Source organism: Rhyacophila brunnea, unplaced genomic scaffold, assembly GCF_057557595.1.
Source record: "Rhyacophila brunnea isolate RB1 unplaced genomic scaffold, BYU_Rbru_1.0 scaffold_7, whole genome shotgun sequence".
NCBI lineage: Eukaryota > Metazoa > Arthropoda > Insecta > Trichoptera > Rhyacophilidae > Rhyacophila > Rhyacophila brunnea.
This window is the reverse complement of record NW_028233339.1, coordinates 46,386,344-46,402,449: the sequence shown is the minus strand read 5'-3', so window position 1 is coordinate 46,402,449 and position 16,106 is coordinate 46,386,344. Positions and strand designations below refer to the sequence as shown.

At 35.1% G+C, this 16,106-nt stretch overlaps 1 protein-coding gene across 6 annotated transcripts in view; it reads right to left on the bottom strand.

The window, feature by feature from the left end:
* The window catches only part of if (integrin subunit alpha inflated), a 292,640-nt gene that overhangs the window by 203,269 nt on the left and 73,265 nt on the right, over positions 1 to 16,106 (bottom strand). The window lies entirely within an intron of this gene.

Here is a 16,106-nt window from a genome sequence, read left to right as displayed (position 1 = left end):
TTGCATATCATATGATCCAGAATCATCAAAAATATGAGAATGTAGTGATTCGACTGTGTTTAGGAAAAAGGGCGTAACCCTCGATTTTTCGAAAACTGCTTTTATTAGATAGGTATTAATAATGTATACAACTAAATACACGTTCTATAAAAAGGAAGTAAGCCGCAAATGCCGAATTATTATTTAAATTCAGGTTTTAATTGAGATTGATTAATTTTTAATTTATGGAAAAAAGCATTTATCCTCAATTTTAATGATTTTTCTGTAATAACTTCTTTAATTATTATTAGATCGAAAATATATTACACCAAATCATCAATCATCAATCATCATGCACCCAATATCTGTGCCTATTTTTAAAAAAATAATAAACTAAAATCTCTCAAAAAACGTTTTTTGTCTCTTCTGTAAAATTTGTTCTGTGAGGGTTACGTCCTTTTTCCTAAACTCGCCCCACCCCCCAATCATTTTTCTATGTGCGCGCCTCGTGGCTGACTGATATGATTATCACTAAAGATACACCTTATTTTTGCGAACAAGAACTTTTTGTCTACGTGTTAAAACTGTGAACTAACAAGCCCCTCCTGTTTTTAACCACACTTCGAGTACAGCGACTTCCAGTTATCGACGAGTTGTCTACGTGTTAAGACTGTGCACTAACAAGCCCCCCCTATTTAGTTATAGACCTACAAACTTATCTGAAGAATGGATGGGGGAGCCACAGTCGAAAACTACCCAATCATGGACAAAATCTGACATTCGAATGACGTTTTCAAAATGGCGTCCATTTAGTAGTTCCTAGTTCCATTTTTGACCGTTCTTTCGATAAGTTTGCATATAATAATAATTAGGTACTTACCAAATACGTTATGTCAGACTTTCGCTTACTGTAGTTAACTCTATTTTATTTATAATTTGCATACATAGAATCATGAAGTCTGATGAAATTACATTTAATTAGGCATAATGCAAAACATAATGAATTTTTAAAACACCATTAAAGCTGGAATGCCCACTAGTGGGCGGTAGGGACCAGGTTGACAACCCCTGGCCTAGATCTTGTCGGACAGTACAGCGTACAGGTACAGCCCAGAGTAAATAATAGGTACGGAGATTGTGATCGTTTTCATAGTATGGTATGGTATGTTATAATATAAATAAAGTCATTATAAAGTATAAACCTATGTCAATTTTTGTCTTGTAGTCGGTGTCACGCATCCAATAAAATAACATGTTTTCAGTAAACCTACTCCACCATCATCTATGTCCGAGTATTATCCAAACAACTCGGCCGATATCCCAAATTGCCCGCCGTTGTAGTACTTCGACAATTCGTAGCTGTCGCAAAATTTACGGCGGTAATGGTTTGCGGACAATTCGCCCAAATTGCTAGGACAGGCGGGCTAATAAAAGTAATAAAAAATAATGAATTGGTCCCCACTTTGGATAGGCACTAGGCAGGCACTGCATGACAGAAAAAATAAAACAATCCATGTGGAAGAATGCGTTTATTATTATTTGACAAAATTCAATCCAATTGGGCGCTGTCTAAATTATTATTAAATTATATTATACGCACAGTATATTTTAGATATTTTTGTTCCTTCGTTCTTGATAATAATCAATTGTTTATTTTACCACGTTTTTATATGCTCGTATTCTTGTTTGTCCGGTGGTTGTTTATCCAGTACAAATCTTGCAATCGATTTTTAACTAACTTCCCGACTAGCTAGACATTTGAAACTTTTAGAATATAACAGAAAACGATTCCAATGCATTCTTTTTAATACTTTTAGCCATCTTTAAGTAGAATTGAATTCATTTTCAGTTAATTCTGTTTTGTATGAAAAGTTATTTCGGAAGAAATCCGTAATCCAATCCACTATTATTGGTTGCTAAGGGGGTGGTCCTAGCAACTAAATTATTAATATATACGTGCGTTACTATGGAAATCAAAATGACATTTCAGTATTCTATATTTTGTTTGTTGCAAAATAGCAAAAAAATGATTTGTTGACAATTGCCCTATTTGTCCTTAATTATTAATACTTACATAGAATTGTCAAGTTTATATGATTCAACAGAAAATTTAAAAACGTGTTATATAAAAAGTTCTTTTTATCTTGTAATTATTTTAATTGTTTTTGCTTTCCAGTGTTTTTCATTATTTTTGTAATACATACAAACTTAATAAATGCGATTATATATTATTTAGGTAGGTACTTTGATTTATGACGCTCAATTTGGTAGGTACCTAAGGTCTTACTTATAATGTTTGTTGAAATATATTACTTTATAATATTTTCTTATTAAAAAAAATGATGGCCATTTAATTGTGTATATAAATACTAAGTGATAACACTGATAACACTGATTGATTAGTGATTGATTACAATGAAATTAGACAAGAATGTACTGTGGCGCAATGTCTCATGCATTTACTGGGCGTCTATAAGGGCGACGGAGAGAAATTACTCATCTACGAATATAATTGTAGTATCATCGGAATTCGATATACTACCAAATGAAGACTTATTTTTTTGTTTAATTATTTCATTTTAATTCAGTTTAATTATTCAGTTAGGAATACTCAATGATTGTGGTAAACAGTGACGTCCCTAGACAAAATGCCGCCCTTATGCAGCGCCAAAATGCCGCCCCATTTTTTATACAGTATTTTTACCATCCTTTCATGAGTCCAATATCTAAGAATCTAAGAAATGTGTTGTATGGATACATTACTAACAAAATAGGTATATACCACTGTTGGTAATACATTGGCTTTTTATATGTTGTTTTTGCGATACATTAATTTGTTCTGTATTGGGGAATTAAGGGCGATCCGCGTTGCCTTTCTTCTTCACAAAACTTGACAACATTTTGCAATGATTTTTTAACCTGAGATCGCAAAGGTTTAGGGATTATTAAATCGATAATCGATGACGACACAACGCTTCGATATAGACTAAAATCGTGAACCAGGAACGGTAGGTGGGACGCTCTATAAGGGGAGGGTGCATCTTTAGTTTCGACGGCCAACGCAACTTCCGTGCGCATCGGTTAATAAGTCAGACTGTAGTTATTCGCAAATTTGCACGTGTCGTTTCTGGTCACCAAGGATGTCGAAGGGCAACGGAAGTAAACTAAACATCGCGAACCCGACAAAAAATACAGTCCTGTTAAATGAGCTGAATTTCAATGTTCGTTATCACTAAATTTAGGTAGCTATATTTATATAAGTATACCAAATGATTCTCTTCGATTTGCCGCCCTTCGAGTAACTGCCGCCTACAAGCGTTGCTCATTCTGTCAATCTGGTAAATCACCATCTGTATTATTGTATTGTCCAGTGTGTCTTTTATGTGAATGGCTAACTATCGTTACTCATAAAAAAACCTCAACTGAATCAACATGGAATTTTTTAATTCAATATTATTGGTTGGTTTTTATGCATTCAGCAAACCCATGATGTTAGGTTAGGTTAGGTTTTGATCTAAATACGATATCGATTGAAAGTGAGATTCGGACCGCAATATATCGAACAGTAACCCAACAGGTTAACATATTATTTTACTCCACATTGAAAGAGTGTCATATTACTCCGTAGCAAAAATTTTGCGTAACAAAATTCAACAAACAATAAAATTATGAGAAAGATATTGTTGTTTTATTAATTTCTTGGTAAATAACCATTCTTGTAATATTATCAATTTTGGTTAATTAATAATAACACAATTCGTTTGCACTATTATTGTATTTTTCCACAAATACGTTATCACTTTTTTTAAGAAAAATATGGAAAACATTTTTTTATGATATTGTGAAAAGAAATAAGTCTAGCTGGTGTCAATATATTATTATTTAGTTTTAATTTAGATGTGAAAGTGTGCATGTAATTCTACCGAGCTACCTACTGAATTGTATGTTAGTATCACAAAGTGAACGATTATAACTATCACTTTAATGGCCATAAGTGGTCGATAACACTCAGACCCGTTTCACACGGGACACCTGTGGCCGTGGCTAGATTCTGCATTTACATATACAGTCTGTCTTCTATAAGCTGGCGTGCCGGTTTCCCCCCCCCCCCCCGCTTCAGCTACCATCTCGTTCCCTCCCATTGAAAACTTGTAACAGTTAAACGCGATGGCACAATGCTTCCCGTGACGTGTACGCCAGTTTATAGAATACATACTCTAAATTCTAAGCACTTGTCCATGGTAGGCGCGTTCGGCGGAGCGTTGAGCAGCACGCGAAACTCAAACGTATCACCGTATAAACATAAAAACACTTTGACTACGAACATTTTCACACACGGTTATACGTTTGAGTTGCGCGCGCCGCTCAACACTCCGCCGAACGCGCTTACGCTAGACGGGGCCTAAATAAACGCTACACTCGTGTGTCCCCGTCTGAGCGCGCCAATTCAGTTATGTGTAAATGCGGAATCTCGGCACGCCGGTGTCCCGTGTGAAACGGGTCTTAACCAAGACTATTAATATTACAGGTGAAACGACATGTATTTAATTAAAAATAAAGCCCAACAGATACTATAAAGTACATACCTACCAAATTATCGGATGAGAACGTACTCCAAAGCTGGATGCCTACTATTTTAAAATTATGTGGATTAAGACAAGTAATAGATATTATATTTTATTTCAATCAAAAATTTGCCGATACTATTATAATAATGGCGTCAAAGCAAAACCCACGCATCTCCACGCAATTGATTAGGTACATTTTCTCTAATCAATTTAATACGGCAGGTAGCAGTCGCTGACTGGAAACCAGGTATTGCTCAATGCTACCACCTCGACAAGGAAGTGGGCATCTGAGATTGTCGTGAACTGATTTCGCCCACGATTTTACAGCAACACATACCTGCGTGCCCACAATGTAACTTCATAATTATGTCTACAATATTGATACTTATTTCGGAGTAACGTACTTTGACCTTCGATAGTATGAATGATTGATTTTATGAATGGACGACCTAATAAATACAATTTACAATGGTTTAGCTTTAGTTTGTAATATCCATAGTACATTATTACATGTGGAAAATTAACCTAACCTAACAGTTGAGCTCTTTTGAACATCCGTTCGTTTCAATTTCTTTTCGGAAGCTAGCAGTTAAGTGCAGCTACTGCTAGACCAAGGCCGGTCACCAGTCGCGAAATGATTTGTCTAATGTACGATTTCATAATATTATGGTTTATTCAATTGTATACTAACTACTAAATCCTAACTAATTGCATTCTTTTGACGTTATTCGCGTGGTGGGAGAAATACCCCTTCTTTTTCTATTGGAAGCATTGAAGCATACTATAGTTTTTGATTCAGCGCATCTATTTTATGCACAAGGCGGCTATCGGCGGCTATCGAGGGTAGTGACATATCCTCAGGGTCTTTCGGGGTTTAGCTCAGTCGGCGACCCGAGGTGTCAAAGATTTTATTATATCTATTAAACTTTATTTCGGTAGACTCGGGACTGTAGTGTTATAAATGGACACGGGTGAAATAATAAGTAATTCACGGGCAACACAAATTTTTGGCAGCTTCACTTTTATTATATTTTCTTTTTACGAGCACATTAATAAACTTCCCGACAGTCAGTGTTTAGCGGTTGAACCTTATGCCGGATCCACACCGAAAACAAGTCGCGCGACAACTCGTTAAATTTTACGATAAGCATGATAATTATCGTAAAATTTCTTAAGCAATTATAATAATTATCGTAAAATTTAACGAGTTGTCGCGCGACTTGTTGCCGGTGTGGCCGCACTTTTAGACGCTAACTGACTTCGACAGGGTTCACAATACCCAGTCAAGAAAAAATATATACCGGAAACGCGATGGGGTTCTCTTTATTTAATAACGCGACAAAACAATAATTTTACAATGGTGTTGCCATTTTAATATTATTGCGTATTTATTATTTAGAATTATGATTTTACTATTATAAACGATTCTACTGAATTTAAATTACATTCAATCATCACGCTGTACAATTTACGTTTCATTAACTAAACATTCATTTAATACTTAGCTAGAATATATTGACGGGTTATCAAGGAGCTTGGTTGCATGTTTTGTTAAGCCGACGATTTTTGAGATTAGGTAACATACATGTTTCAGCCTTTTCTGAAGTTACATTGTAGGCACTAGCATTAGGCTAATGTGATAGTGTATCAGTAGTTTATCATATTTATGTATTGAGACGGTTAATTTTTATAATACGTTAACTGTCTGAACTGTCAAAACTAAGTATTTATAACTAGTATAGTATTAGAAAAATAATACACACCATCTAATCTAACCAAATAGAAAGGTATGTACTTTTTAAAATAGTATACTTTATAAGTACTTACGTTAAAAATACAGAAATCGTGTATTGAATTAATAAGTAATTGACCCAATCTACATAAATTTACCCTTCAGCGTGTATCAATGGCGGGGCATGCAGAGTATAATGCAGTTATCTAATTAATTAAGGACCTCACGAACTGCATAGTGCTTAGCCTTAGATGATACTCTTAATCGTAATATAATTACATGATACGTAATATGCACCCATCGTTGATAATAATAAAAAAAACCAATTGAATAAATTATAATAATTAAATGTTTTAGGGTACACAGTCATACATACTACACAATTCCAATGCATGAGTTTGAAAATGACTGCTATTATCTAGTTATCAACGTTTGTGAAAAAGAAGAACATTATTATAAGTAAATCAATTAATACTGTAATGTCCTAATTTAAATTTGAGATTTTCTCTAAATAGGTCGAATTTGTCGCATTTGGCGTAAATTAGAAACCAAAGCCTGATCAATCCGTAAACTTCATAGGAATGGAATTTTTGTAGTATTGTGGTGACATCCCTATATTGCAATGTCAATAAACATGTAAGTACCTACTATAAAAAGTATTTCGTCACTTCAATACTACAACTAGATAACTCTGATTATTTGGTCATTGTTGGGAAAATGAAATTTAAACTTTACTTGACTAACATAAATCTAGGCTATAATTAATATTATTTAAAATATACAACGTTTTTAAATTTCCTGTTGAATCATATAAACTTGACTTGACTAGCTTAAACGATCAAAACAAATTGTACTTGATAGAAATAATACTGAAATGTCATTTTGACATGTCATATTGATTTCCATAGTAACGCACGTATATATTGATAATTTAGTTGCTAGGACCCCAGACCCCCTAGCAATCAATAATGGTGTCGAAATAACTTTTCATACAAAACAGAATTAACTGAAAATTAATATTAAAAAAATGCATTGGTATCGTGTTCTGATATATTCTAAAAGTTTCAAATGTCTAGCTAGTCGGGAAGTTAGTTAAACATCGATTGCAAGATTTGTACTGGATAAACAACCACCGGACAAATAAGAATACGACCTAATAAAAACGTTCTAAAAATGAAAAATTGTGCTTGTCTAATTGGGAACAATTAAATAATGTTCAATTAATTATATGAAAAAATATTTAAGACATATTATCTTATGCATTTATGGTTTTAAAGTTATCTAATATTTTCAAACACAAAATTAATATCTACAGTTCCCATTAACTTCTGATTTACCTAGTTTTACAATAATTTTGTAGAGAAGGGAATGTAGAATCAAATGCAATAGCTATCTCAAAAACAGTGAAAATCAAGATTAGTTAGATTAGATCTAGTTGTAGTACTGAGGTGACGATTTTTTACATTAAACCTGTAAGTAAGTATTTATTTTTAATTTAGAATAAATACATATGTTGTTTCATAGATATCCGTAGATTTTGAACTTTTTCGTATTATAATTTTGTCACTACGCGCATTATACATTAAATTAATTGCTCTTCTTCTTGTTGTCGTTTTTTGATGGTGCTACAGCCTAAATCGAACCATGTCCTTCTCAATCTTCCGCCTCCACAACACACGGTCTCGTTTTTTTATGAAACATTATTTAATAAGTTTGATAAATCAATGTAAGTCAGCGATTTCCAAACTGGTGGGCGCTCCTCCCAGGGGAGGCGAGGTCTGTTGCAAAGGGAGGCGTGAAAAGTTTAACACAATGATGTAGCCACAGGTTTGCAGTTTCCAAGTGCATAGTTTATAAAGCGGCAGCTAGTTAGGCAACTACATAAAAAAAAAACAGTCCTTAAAAGTTAGGTTGTTTGCAAACCTGCATGAAGATATGGAGACTAATTTTATTATAGGTACCTCATTTCTATACTATTGTGCATGGGGGGCTCACATGGCTCCAGCCTGGGAGCGCGGCGTTGCGGATCGACCAGGTAAGTGAGATAAACACACACCACAAATTCGTTATATTAGTAATATTAACAAAATATTAATATTTTTATAACATATGTATCTGTGTGATACAATTTGATGTGATTGTGTGGTGTGTGTGATTGATGATAATTCACATGTAGAATTTTATTTTTATAATTATTTGTAGTGTATTTCCTGACTAATAAAGATGGCTATATGGAAACAAAAACTTTTGTTCAATTTTGGTTGAATCGAACTGAAAACTAATATAATACTTTGTCAAGAAAAGCAATGCAAGTAGGTACTGCTACCATTCGTAACATCATATTTATGCAAAACGGAATTTTCTGCATTAGATGAATTGAAATCTATATATCGAGCCCGTTTAGTAGAAAAAAGCACTTTGTGTAAAAATGTATTTAATGAAATGAAGGAAGGGAGGCGCCAAGATTAGATTGTTTTAAAAAGGAGGCGTAGTAACGTAAAGTTTGGAAACCACTGATGTAAGTATCTAAATTCTAATGGATTTAAATTCAAATCCCATCAAGTACCTTCGGTCGATAGTATTAACAATGTATCTAAGTATTATAACATCTAATGTCAGTACTCATTATACACACTGCAGAAATATTGACATTTTATGACTTTGAAACTTTATAAAAACACTACACAAAATTAAATACTTAATAATTTATTGTTAAAATGGTGCCGTTTATAATCAAAATAAACAATGGACTTGCAAAACTAGGCCAAGTCTCTGCAATGTTTGTAGATAGTTTCTTCGAAAAAATGCATAACACAGACGATTTTGAAATGACGGCATTATTTCAGTGCAAAAATTATTAAAGAAGGAATGACATCATGATAATTACTAATATATGACTAAAATAATACAGCATAATAAATTTATTATTTTCAAGGCTGAAAACCACACTGTCTACGTTCAGTTACATTCTGACATAATGCTGTGAAACAATATTAACTCTACTAGTTTATAAGCTTCGTTATGATTGATTGGTAGGTTAGTTCAACATAATGAATATTATGTGACAATGCATTTTAATGGTGTCGCTATAATCAAATCACAGGATGACAGCAGTGAATACGATGACAGAATTGGTGGCACAGTCATAGAATTAGGCCCGTTTCAGACGGTCAGTCGTAACATAATTTTCCAAAAATATTATTAATTAGTGCAGCGATTTCCAAACAGGGGGTGCGCCTCCCTGGGGAGGCGCCGACTGTTGCAAATGGAGGCGCGAAAAGTTCAACACAATAATGTAGCCACAGGTTTGCAGTTTGCAAGTGCATAGTTTATAAAACGGCAGCTAGTTATAAACTACATAAAAACAGTCCTATAAATGTTAGGGTGTTTGCAAACCTGTATGAAGATATGGAGACTAATTTTGTTATACCTCATACTATTGTGCATGCTCCCCACAAGAGGGGGGCTGACAGGGCTCCAGCCTGGAGGCGCGATATCGCGGAGACTAGTTAAGTAAGCTAAACACGTACCACAAATTCGTTCTATTATTTTTAAAAAAGTCGCCTGCATTAACATTCTGTAATATATGTGCTAAAAAAGGTGACCCTCTAAGCTGCGACAATTACCGAGGCATTACGCTACTCAGTGTTCCGGGATAGATTTTGGCAAACATCATTTTGATGAGAATAAGGGACCCAATAATGCACGTCCTCAGGAAAAACCAAGCCGGGTTTCTACCTGGTCGAGCGTGTGCAGACCAAATCCACAACCTTCGATGTCTTCTCCAGCAGAGCCATGAGTTGAACAGTCCGATGGCCTGCTGTTTTGTGGATTATGAGAAGGCTTTCGACAGTCCGCACCGCCCCTCCCTCTGGATGATACTGGGAGCATACGGGATCCCTCCCAAGATCATTGCCATAATCAAAAGCCTGCACGAGAATAGCGAATGCTGTGTCAGAATTGGAGACACTGTCACGGAATGGTTCGGGGTCACGACCGGAGTCAGACAGGGTTGTGTCCTTGCACCGTTTCTCTTTATCATTCTCTTTGACTTCATACTACGGAAGTCAATACCACCCGACCGAGGCATACCTGTTACCCCCACGGTGAAGCTATGCGACCTGGAATACGCCGATGATGCTGTCCTATTCGACAACTCAATCGAGGGCATTCAAGAGACAATCGACAGGTTGCATAACAACTCCTCTCGCGTTGGTTTGAAAATCAACGCGAAGAAAACCAACGTCTTGTGCAATAGCACCTGTCCTGATCCAGATTTCCCTCTGATTAGCGATGGACAGAGCATCGAGAGCGTCGACAGCTTCAAGTACCTGGGGGTACACATCACGGGAGATGGCATTTTGCAGAAAGAGCTCGCTATCCGAATGGGAATGGCTGAGCAACATTCAACTCGATGCGAAATGTCTGGACTCACGATTGTACTCGGTCAAAACCAAATGCCGCCTATTCGACGCTTGCATTCTGACGGTGCTGCTTTACGGTAGCGAATCATGGCACCTTACGAAGGCTCAGAGCAACCGTATACTGAGCTTCGAAAACAGATGTTTGCGACGAATACTGGGTGTGCGGTGGTATGACTTTAGGAGCAACGAGGAGATAAGAGAACGTACCAAGCAGCCTCTCATCACGCTGAAAGTGAAGAGGCGACGTTGGACCTGGCTCGGCCATGTGCTGCGGATGCCAGAAGAGAACTTTAACCTGGCTTGCCTGTTCTTCAAGCCGACCGGATTCCGGCGTCCTGGAAGGCCGCTAAATACAATCTACAGAGTGTATACGGCGGAGCTACGGGATGCTGGTTTGACCTGGAACGAAGCAAGAAGACTGGCGAGCGACAGGGATTCTTGGAGGCGCCGCGTGGTGTCCATATGCTCCAGTTAAGGGGCGGATATGGCAAAGAGAAGAAAGAAGAATATATGTGCTGTGTAATTTTGATATTGAAAATTGTGTGGTGTGTGTGTGATAGATGATAATTCACACGTAGAATTTTATTTTATAATTATTTGTAGTGTATTTCCTGACTAATAAAATGGCTATATGGAAACAAAAACCTTTGTTCAATTTTGGTTGAATCAAACTGAAGAATAATATACTAGTCAAAAAAGCAATGCAAGTAGGTACTGCTACCATTTGTAACATCATATTTATGCGAAACGGAATTTTCTGTATTAGATGCAATGAAATCCATATATCGAGCCCGTTTAGTAGAAAAAAGCACTTTGTGTAAAATGTATTTAATGAAATAAAGGGGGGGAGGAGGCGCCAAGATTGGATTGTTTTAAATGGAGGCGTAGTAACATAAAGTTTGGAAACCACTGAATTAGTGTGTTCTTTGACCCAAGCACAGTCGATTACAGGCGTGAACTATTTGATTCTGCTACTAAGTTATTCTACTATTTATTATTTTGCACCTGTCCCACACGTACAATACATCACTTGTTAATTAATTTTAACTATTTTAAATAAAATAAAATCTAAATCCTCTCCATTGAACCAGTAATATCCAGTTGAATAATAGTATTGCTCGCGTGCCATCTAATAAGGAGAAAAACATATATTTTACATTAGGAAAATGTATGCTGTATGTACCAATAAAATGATACAAAAGGCACATTGTTTAATATTATTTATTCTCTGTATACCTAAGTAGATACGCTTTAATACTGTCATTTCAACTACGTTCAGATGAAAAGGGTTATCCCACACGAACTAAATTTTCCACCAGGCGCAAGAACAATATTTTGAATTAATTCAATTTTACAATAAGTATTCTTCAGGAAATAAGCAGTAGTTGGTGGTGAATAAACTCATCAATCACAAACTATATTTTTAGGTCGAGTTTATTTATTTCCGAGCCTAACCTTGACGGTAAAAAACTGACTTAAATACAGCGAATAAACAGCATCCACTCGAGGCTAGCAACAATAATTATTAAATACATACAAACATATTATAGTGCCTGCTATTTCAACCAATTAGATTTAAAATCGGATTTAAGTGCGTTCAAAATATAAAAGTTATCTTTAATACCTAGTATTTATGGAAATAAAACATTTTTTTATACGTAGGCATAGGCGTAGCTATTGTCGAATAAAAACTTCTTCACGTGTTAAAATTGTGAACTAACAATCCCCTCCAGTAAAGCTAACCACAAATGAGGAGCGCCCCCAAATTTATCATTTCATTTTACGCTCCCGTGCTGTACAGACACAGAACAGATAATAAATAGAATACCGATAGGCTATATTCAATACGCCGCATCTTGATGCAGGGTTTTGAATGTGTGAGTGTCCTACGAAAATGAAGCACGCATTATGCACGTGCAATAGTGTGTGTAATACACCAACATTAAATGAGCGTAAATGCATAAACCGAGAGCAGTTTTCAGTATTCGGCGTAAAACGTATTTTTGACACGTGTGCAAGTTTAACCCGGATTCATCCTTACTCGAATCGGTTACCTGCTATCGCCTTACCCGTTATGTATTTCATTTCCCATTATTTCTGAGTTCCCTGTGTACAGATCTATCAATTTACATAATTTGAAGTTTTTTATAATAAAAATATGTCTAAAACGATCAGGAGTGATGTTAAAATTATTATTGATAAATGTTTGGTTTATTGCGAAGAAGAAAGGGAGTCGCATCTAAAAAGAGAGCCGATACATTATTTAAACACGCCTCTAGCACGCGTTGCCGCCATGACAGGTATGTCACTGAGAAGTTTTCTATATACGACTACAGCGACTTCCTCTTATTGCCGATTTCTTATTGTACGATAGTACGTATTCCACATATTTATTGAAAATTGGGACCAGTTTTGTGCACATAGATTATACCTACCTATTAATTATTACACTTTTCTTCTTCTGTCGTGTCCGCGAAAGAGTGAGCGTCTATTTTTTCCGGTTCACACCTTGGCGAATATCATGGTCATGTCATTAGATTTCAAAATCTTCATGATGATAATACAGCCGGACGCAGGAAGCGGAAATACCATCAGGTGTTCTGCAGTTTCCTAATAATTGTAACATTGGCAATTTGTAAGGCCATCAGGGTATACCACGTCATCATAATAATAAATATCATTGGTCCTGGTTTATCCGGTCTGTAGTCTGCAGTGACGAAGGGTAGTTGTAGGGTGTAGAGATTCGACATAAATAGTGCAAAATAAACTTTTTCAGTCATATTTGGTTGTTTCCATTAAACTAATAATACAATTTGCAGATGGTGCTGGTTAATTTTTAAAATTCAGTTAAACCCTGCCTAAATCAAAATATAATAATTTAGGTATGCCTAATAAAATAGTGCTCACTTTTTCAATCATAATTATTTGTTTTCATTGAATTAAAAATACCAGTGGCGAAGGGTGACTTTTGGAAAGAGGTAGGCTGTGGAGATCTGATAAAAAGAGCACACTTGTCAGGTATACTTACGAGAATAGTACGATATTAATTTACTACTAATGAATAGGTACACACTAATAAATGACAACGACACACTAATTCAATGAAACTTCAATAACTCATTGACGACATAAAAATGAGCGATGTGTTTAAATTACGTATTTTTCAAAACATGTATATCTACATATATACCCATCAAAAATCATTAGATAAAATTTATTTTTATTTTTAAAAACAATCTATACTTATTTATTAATATTCGATTAAACGCCGTTGAAATTATTTTTTTAATTATCTAATTATTAATGATTTTGGACAAAGTGCGCAGTCGTGACAACAATATTATGCGCGAATGTTTTAGGCTCTGCGATAGGAGCTTACCTTTTTCGTACAAATCAGCAGACTTGCTGAGGTTACGAGAAGTAAAGTCCATACGAAAAAAAATCAGAATTATTTCACACATAATCGGAAATTTATTTGCGTCAAGACGTCGCGGCGTTTATTATTTAATTTACGGCGCGCTGTGGTATATTTTTTAATACCTTTGCAGATTGTTTTGTAAACTGTGTAATACTGTAATACATTCCTACACATACAACATCTCTCGTTGGCAAAATAAATTATTTTTATATAACATAAAATAATGAAGTGATTAAGTATATAAATATGTCTATATGCAATTAAAAAATATTTTTCTTAAGGTAGGCTTTAAATAATCGCCTAGTATGGAGTCTTCGCCACTGCAAAATACATATCACAGATGGTGTTGGATAGTTTTTTTTTTAATTCAGCCCTGCTTAAACTGAACCATAATCAATAAAAATATTCTTCCATTAAACCATACATAATTTTAGGTAGGTATTTTATAGATAAACGAATATTTTTTGTCTATTATCTATTATGACTTGAGTTGGGCAGGGTTTAATTGAATTTTAAAAACTAACACATTGTAGTTTTAGTACAATGAAAACAAATACGTTTGACTGACATATAGTTTAGTGTGCCCTATTTATGTCGGATCTTAACAGCCTACCTCCAACCTTCGCCACTGGTACGTTGTCTATCATCCTCCAAATTGCAAACAAATTGGAAACATTTCGTATATTTTTTCATAATTAAATGTGGGCTGTGTCCTTTTGCCTGAACAAAGGCGAAATATCTTGCTTGAGTAAATATTGATAGTGTACTTTATCTGGTCGACTAACAAAGAGCCAAATTAAAAGAGTGAGTAAATATTGTGTCATAAAGTAGAAAGGAGTGAAACGACTTTATCCATAGAGCCTCCATATCGTGGAGAGAGATTATCAAAGCATTCTTGAGACATGATATTGAAATACAAGTGGAAAGAGTTCCAAATATATAACAAATAATAAGTATGTACATACATACATACTCGACATAATACTACGTATAAAGCACCTAGTAAATAATATTATGTATATAGTGCTAGTGGTGTCCTCTTGCATCCACGCATTATTTTACGCGAGCGGTTTGTTAAAATATGTACCGGGTATTGGTACACATTAAATTTAGGCAATTCTAATTTAGGTAAATATGAAATTCAAGTAGCTCCATATAGAAAAAGCAATGGTAACATACGTTAGCTTCCTGAAAACCTGTTGTAGGGTTGGTCACGATTTAATTAACAATTAATAATTGTTAACCGCGTCGCACATCTAAACTCTCGACTGCGACACGTCGAATATGTCGATGTGAATATGTTGGTATTCACATAACACAATCCGCCACAGCTCGAATACGACATTTTAGTTTGAAAAAATAGCTAGTGACGCGGCAACTAATTTCACCTGGCATGAATTAATGTCACACTTCGTCATTCATTTTGCCATTGCTTATGTTCACGCAAGGAAGATGTGACATTGCGCCCAATTTGTATTTATGACTATAATAACCTAGTCGAGACGATTTTCAATGTACGACTGGGCTTATTATATCCCACTATTCACACATTAAATGATAATTATAGAAAAATATATTATTACCATTACGAACACATTTTGTGTCTGGCGTCTGCGCATATGAATGTCGGATAATTTGCATGCGATGCTATTTTAATTGATATTGCTCTCGTCTATTGAAAATCTCGACATTATCACGGCAGATATTCAGTTTTAATTAATGGATCCTGTAACATTTAAAAAAACTCCAAAACAGTTTATCATCAACATGGATCAATCAATTTAATTCTGATTGAAAGTCTCTCCAAGCTGATTGTATTTCTCTCTGTACTGTGCATTGACCGGCCTCTAGATCTATGTACCTTTCAGGCGTTATCTAGTAGTTAACATAGTTATCTAATTTAATGTGTGTTTTATAAAAATAAGTATTAATTTTTTGTTATGGGTATGGTCATTCTCTCAAACGGTAAATTTATTTTTATCGCG